The following is a 6780-nucleotide window of genomic DNA, read 5'->3' as shown; positions in this document are numbered from 1 at the left end:
GTTATTCATGCATTTAACCTTGTGTGATCTGTATAAATGTTTACAGTTGAAGAAAATGAAAACAACTCTAGGATCAGTAAAATAAAATGTTTTGTTTACTTTACCTATAAAAACACTTGAAAATCTTGTTTCTAGGCATTAAGGTGATATGTAACTGCTGTCCAGGAGTGATATATATCATTGGTTTCTGTGATTGTTGTTAATATTCAGTGTATTGTGGGAATCTGGCCTTTCTGCTGATCTAAGAACTACGTTAATATAAATCTGACAGAGAAACTTTTTATTTCTAATGACTCAGTACAGCTGTGGCATTGGTAGTCCTCTGCGTTGTAAAATTTTGGTGCTAATGTTCCTGTGTGAAGGAACATGATTGGAACAAGAGGAAAAGGAGAATAGAGTACTGAACCTTAAAGGTGAATACTGCACTTCTCACTGGAAAGAGTTACACATACGAAATAGGTGATGGGAAGCAGGGTTACCTATTAATCAGGCTGATCACTTTTGTCTAGGCCAATTGCTGTTGAGACTAAAGAGACTGTAGGGAGGGAATGTCTGTTATTACGGACTCCACTCTTGTCCACTGATATTTTGAGGGTGATATTAGAACCCAGAGAAGTTTCTGTGCCTCAAATGCTTAGGCCTTCCCAAAGCTTTTCTCCAAGGTACATCATCATTTACCACACATTTTGCACAGGTGTGCAACATTTTAGGTGGGAGAGTTAGACCAATTGAGCTCCAGATTCTTGTTTCTAGGATTCCAGTCATGCTCTGCATTTATCATTTTTAAAGAACAGTTGTTAAGGAGACCAGGATTTGAATAGAATTTTTGCCTTAGCCAATTAAAAGTGTGTTGTTTTTTCCTAAAAGCCCTTGACTAGAATTAATCCAAGAATTTAACTAAATTTTTCTTTATTACTCCAAGGAACTTAACATTGAACTTCTGGCCTTAGATACTTGGGCCTCAAAAGACTAGGACATTCAAGAGGAAGCAAAATCAATGGTTCCAACATATAAGTCTATAGGTGATGATTAAATTGATATTTGGTTTTGATTTAAAAGCTTTATTTTTAACCTTTTACCTGGTATTTGACTAGATTAGTATGGCTAAAATGCTGAAAAAAAATTAGAATATCAGCATTAATGATCTTCATACTAATATATTATTTTATTTTTACTTTGAAAAATATTGCCAACAGACTCTACAATCTAGAAAGAAGACAATACTTAAAGTCAGTCCTCAACAACAGCTTATTTCAATGCTATGTTTATGTAAAGAGAAGTATGAAAATATTAGCTCAATTTCTGAGGGTCTAAGTCATTTACCTTCTAATTCTGTACTCTCCTTAGGTATCTTTTGCCTATTTAAATATCTGTGAAAAAACTGAGAATCATTTATACTCAAGTCTTTGTTGAAACTTGAGGATCATATATGATTAAAACCTTGGCAGAACTATTAAAAAAGATTTTTCAAACTAGGGCTGTAGATACTAAACCAAAATAATCTTTGTTTTCAGTTTGTGGTTATTTACTCTCCCTTTACAAGGATATGATTTAGTTACACACTAATATGAACTATGTATATGTACTAGTGGGGGACAATGGGTTTGCAGTGTATGTGTATGTTTTAAAATAAATAAATATTATCTAACTAAGCTCCATAGGTGGTTTTAATTTATATTTATTTAATTAAGATACTAAAAGTTATACACACACACACACACACCCAGACCCCACTGTATGGTATTTAATAAATTAGTTTGAAATAATGTTAATTTGTTTTGTTGTTGTTGAAAATTTGAATATAGGGGCAACCAGTTAATTAACTGTATAGCTGGTGATATAAATAGCACAGTGATAAAATAATAAATAAAGACTACCTGGCAAAAGTTATGACAGACCCAGGTTAAGAACCCAGTTCTTCTGATCAAAAATTCCCTGATTGTTTGGGATGCCTGACTTCCTGTTTAAATGGGGATATGGTAATGAGCCCAAAAATAAATATAAAGAATAAAAATCCATCCTTGCCAACAGTTTTGACCACCTTGACAGAAACAAATCCTTCTTTCTCATTAAGAATTTTAACTTAAAAAAAAGTATTATATAAGTGATATCATACTACATGTATTATTTTGGAATTTGCTTTTAAATTCTACATTATTTTTGAGATCTGTTTATACTGATACATAGGATAAATTTAGTTCATTCTTACCTACTAAGCATGTGAATAAAGCACCTTTTATGTACCCATAAAAAAAATAAAAATAAATGGGGATATGGAAGATTTTTTTTTTTCTTATTTTTTGGTTCACTTATCTTAGTTGTGCTATAATATAAGGCTGCATGTATACTCAGCTGTGAGTCAGACTAGACTGAAAATTGTGGTTGACTTGTTTTTTAATCACCCTGTGTATAAGCAAACCACTGGCAGGGAATTAGAGAACCACCAGAGGACCGCTTCTAACCTTGTTAGGCTAGTCTTGGTGAACTGGACTAAAAGAATTTTTCTTTATTGTTTTGTGTTAAGTATGTTTACATTAGGAAGGAGACCTTAACACTCTCCTATTTTTATAAAAATTATCTTATTATATTGCTTTCTAAAGGGACCTATTGTTTTCTCTTGATGGCATCAAAACATGAAATAACTTGAAAATGCAATTAACAGACAGCTTATCTGCTTCTTAACATGCACTTCTGAGAGGTACTTTGCCACAAATATTGACCTCATCACATGTGTATAACTTGTGATTTAGAGCTATGTGTTTATTGATGTTTGTGGATGGCTGACAGTGAATATATTATACACTGAGAAATTTTCTTTTCCCTCTTTTTTTTTTTTTTTGTACCAGGGATTGAACCCAGGGGTGCTTAACCACTGAGCCATATCCCAAGCCCTTTTTATTTTTTTATTTTATTGGCTTTGAACTTGCAATCCTCCTGCCTCAGCCTCCTGAGTCACTGGGATTACAGGTGTGCACCACTGCACTGGCAGAGAAATTTTCTTTAAAATAAAAACTCTGCTCAGGAAGCTGCAACAGGAGAATTGAAAGTTCAAAACCAGCCTCAGCAATTTAGCAATGTCTTAAGCAACTTAGCGAGACTGTCTCAAAAAATACAAAGAGCTGGGGATATGGCTTTAAGTGCCCCTGGGTTCAATTCCTGGAAACAAAAACAAAACTATCAAGAAAATATCATTTTATTTTGTTTTCAGTGAAAATTAATTTTCCCCACTATATAACCTTATTCAATTATTTCATTCTTTACTTTAGCCTGCAGGATCATTTCCTGTAGAAGCAAGGAAGGTTCAACAATAAAATTCTGGAAAATATTTTGTCAGGTAACATGAATTAATATAGGAAAGAATCAGGGAAATTAAAGTGACATCTCAATTCAGCATGTTTTCTTGTCCTTAGACTAGGGTGGTAGCAAGAACAATACCTAATGTCTCTCCCTCACTAAGTTTTCAATGTCTGTAAAGATTAGGAACAACAAATTATTTACCTATTTCTATTCCACATAATCTAGTACAGTGATTTCTATGTGATAATGGTACTAATACCTATAAAAGTAGGAATATTGTTCAGATTTTATAGGCATTTGACTTTGAAGGTTTAAAGAATTTAATGTCATTTGACAAATAAAAAAGCCATGAGAGTTTGTTGGCATAAATATATAGTCATGATTACTTGGATCTGGAATTAATTTTAAAAATGAAACATTTATTTAGATAATATAAACATTAGGAGCTTAGATTACTGGAGCTCCATGCTTCCTCACTGATTCTAAAGGAGATGAAGAGTTTCTTAACCCATCAAATAAAACTTCACTCATAGATTGGAGCCTGAAGCAAATCTCTGTATGGGTTGGGGTGGGGGTTCAGTGAAGATGGTATGCACTAAGGGGCTCCTGTTAAGTACCCTTGCCTGAATTAAGGGGAGTGAAAGGAAAAGGGATTATGCTGATTGGCTGGCAGCCTATCCATGGACCCACATGACTTGTAGAGCAATAGGGGCACAGAATGGACGCTGGAGAAATCATCACAGTGCTCACCAGAGATGGACTTTTTAAAGCTGCAGAAGGTATGATTCATTTTATATTTTGATTGATTCTGCCAAATTTCCCCCTTAAAAGGCTGTACCAATTTATATTCTCACCAACAGTATCTAAGAAAATCTATTTTGTTACATTAGCTCTTATTTATAATTTTCATTTTGGCCTGTTTGATGGGTGAAAATTCATGATCTTGCTTTTTACACTTTCTTGAATACTATTGAGGTTAAAAATATTTTTTCTTTTTATGTATTTATTGGTTATTTGAATTCCTTCTTCTATGAATAAAAGATAGGAAAGATCTTTGAAAAAAACAAAGTAGATTTTTGCTTATGTTTTGGAGATTTTGCTCTGTGCATGTTTTTCCTATCCCTGAAAACCTACCCCTAAGGGCAAGTGCCAGGTTCAAATAATACTATTCATATATGTTGCATATGAATATTTATTTTCATATATGTAATATGATTATATTACAAATATTTGTGGATAAAAACTTATTTTATATTAGTAAATGTGTGAAGAATTTATTTTTGCACGTCTACAGCCTGAAGAATCTATTTTTAATTATACTTGTCTTAAGGAAGGTGGTCAGGTCCCACTTGTTCTGTTGGGTCTTGGGAGGAAATAGGCCAATGAGAAATAAGCACTTTTCCTAGTGTAGAGGGATGAAGGAGGAGCCAGTTCTGCTTGAACAGACAATAATTATTTAGGGAAAGTTATCAAAGAACTGAGCTCTGGAGTTGCTTCAATTGGTCTTCCATATATTCCACTACTCTTTGGGCTCTGCCTGGGACTGCCCAGTGCTGCCATGCCATAATCCAGGAGGGGGCAGTAAAGACCCAGTCACTGTAAAACACATCCATCTCAAGGGAAAAATGATAAATCATGGAATGAATTTTACCTAAGGGTTATCTGTTCCTTTTTGTCCATGTGTCAACAATAGTTTTCCTTCTCCATTATTAAGGGTGCAGTAATTAAGGGGTGATTAATGGTTTGAACCATTAGGAGTGGTCAGGGAAAACTGTAGTAGATAGGCCATTTGGTGGTAATTACCAGAGGAGTGGTGCTCCCTAGTGGACATTGTTAATCCTTCTGGTAGCCCAGGCTCATAGGGATTTATAAAGCATTTAAGGAGCAGAAGAAGCTCAGTGCACTTGACCTCCTCAAGAGCTTCTATGCATATGTCACGACTCTCCTAATTCAGCAGGTAGCCAGTGACACAACTCAGCAACACAGAGTCAGTGGCTGGTAGGAGCCTGGGAGTGCTAGGAAGGAGCTGCAGGCTTCACTGAGAATCCCAAGTAAAAGACAAAGAGGATGAAGAATTATAAAAGTAAATTTGCCTCACAAAATGAAACTGGAAAGATGATTAAAGACAGAGTGGCAAGAAGGCCGATCAGTCCACTTTTAAGAATACTGGTCTTATAAGAGCTTTGAACATCTTTGGAATTAACTGGAAACATGGTTTTCAAGTGTGATATCTAAGTAAATGGCAAAATGTACATCAATCCTCACAATGAATGGAACTTTGAAAATTAGTCCACACGGGCATTAGCTTGCTTTGTTGATTTTGTTAGTTTGCATGGTGCAGCCTGAGATATATTTCCAACCTTGGTAGCACTTGGCTAATACACCTAACTCAGCCATCAATCCCCTGAAATTCTCAATTTGAAAATTTCCCTATTTTTAAGGGAAATTTAATTAAATTAATCCATCTACTTTGTGTCAAAATTTAAGCCCTCAATGTAGCTGTTAATATACTAATTTGAAAAACAAAAATAAGAAAACTGAAGAGGTCCTATAGAAAAGAAGAAATGTTTTGCCAATATGGTTATAGAAGAACTTTAAAAATATTCTGAACAAACTTTCATTGTTAAGACTGTATGAAATCTACCTCTATCCTAAGTGATCTAATTCTGAGTGAAGGAAATTGTGAAAGATATTTCCAAAGAAATGATTTATTATGTGCAGAACATGTAATAAACCTACCATTTAGAACATAAGCCAGGAAGAAGACAAATTTTGTTGGCAGAGTACGTTTTTTTTTTTTTTTTTTTGTGCCTGGTGAATTGATATTTGAAGAATAAAAGTGCCATCTTACATAATTAGTTTTCCCAGAAAACTGTGGCCCTCCCGCCAATGCTGGGAATTAAATAGGACCTCATGCATGCTAGGCAAGCACTTTACCACTGAATTAAGTCCCGAGCCAAAACTGGACTTGAATTGGCCTTTAAGGAGAGATTTTACAAAGATAATTGGATGCATATTTTAAAAAACAAACAAGTTATGAAACTGATAATGAAAGTCTGAAAATTACAAAATTAAGTGGCAATTAAATAAAGGATTCTCTATTTACCATTAAAATCTATCTTCCAACAAACTGCTAAAGGAAATTGTATCTTAAGTAAAACAGAACTTTTTGTTTTGGAATTCTTGAAAGGAGGTTGAAAGAATGTACCTACCAGTGGCCAGTAACTCTTTTATTTGGGAGGGATGTGTGTACTTATTTTTCTCTCAATAGAAATTCTTTTTTTTCTGGGAGAAGTCTTTCAAATCTTGAGACTTCCCCTGATATGTGTGAATTGATTTGGAAGGAAATAGAGTTTAATATCAGGGAGGTTTAGAAGTTTATTTATTTAACAAATACTTTTTGCATCCCTACTATGTGCAGACATTGTTCTAAGTTCTGGGTATAAAGGAGTAAACAAAATAGACAAAAACCACTGCAAATAA

Source organism: Marmota flaviventris, chromosome 7, assembly GCF_047511675.1.
Source record: "Marmota flaviventris isolate mMarFla1 chromosome 7, mMarFla1.hap1, whole genome shotgun sequence".
Lineage (NCBI taxonomy): Eukaryota > Metazoa > Chordata > Mammalia > Rodentia > Sciuridae > Marmota > Marmota flaviventris.
Note: the sequence above shows the minus strand (reverse complement) of the source record.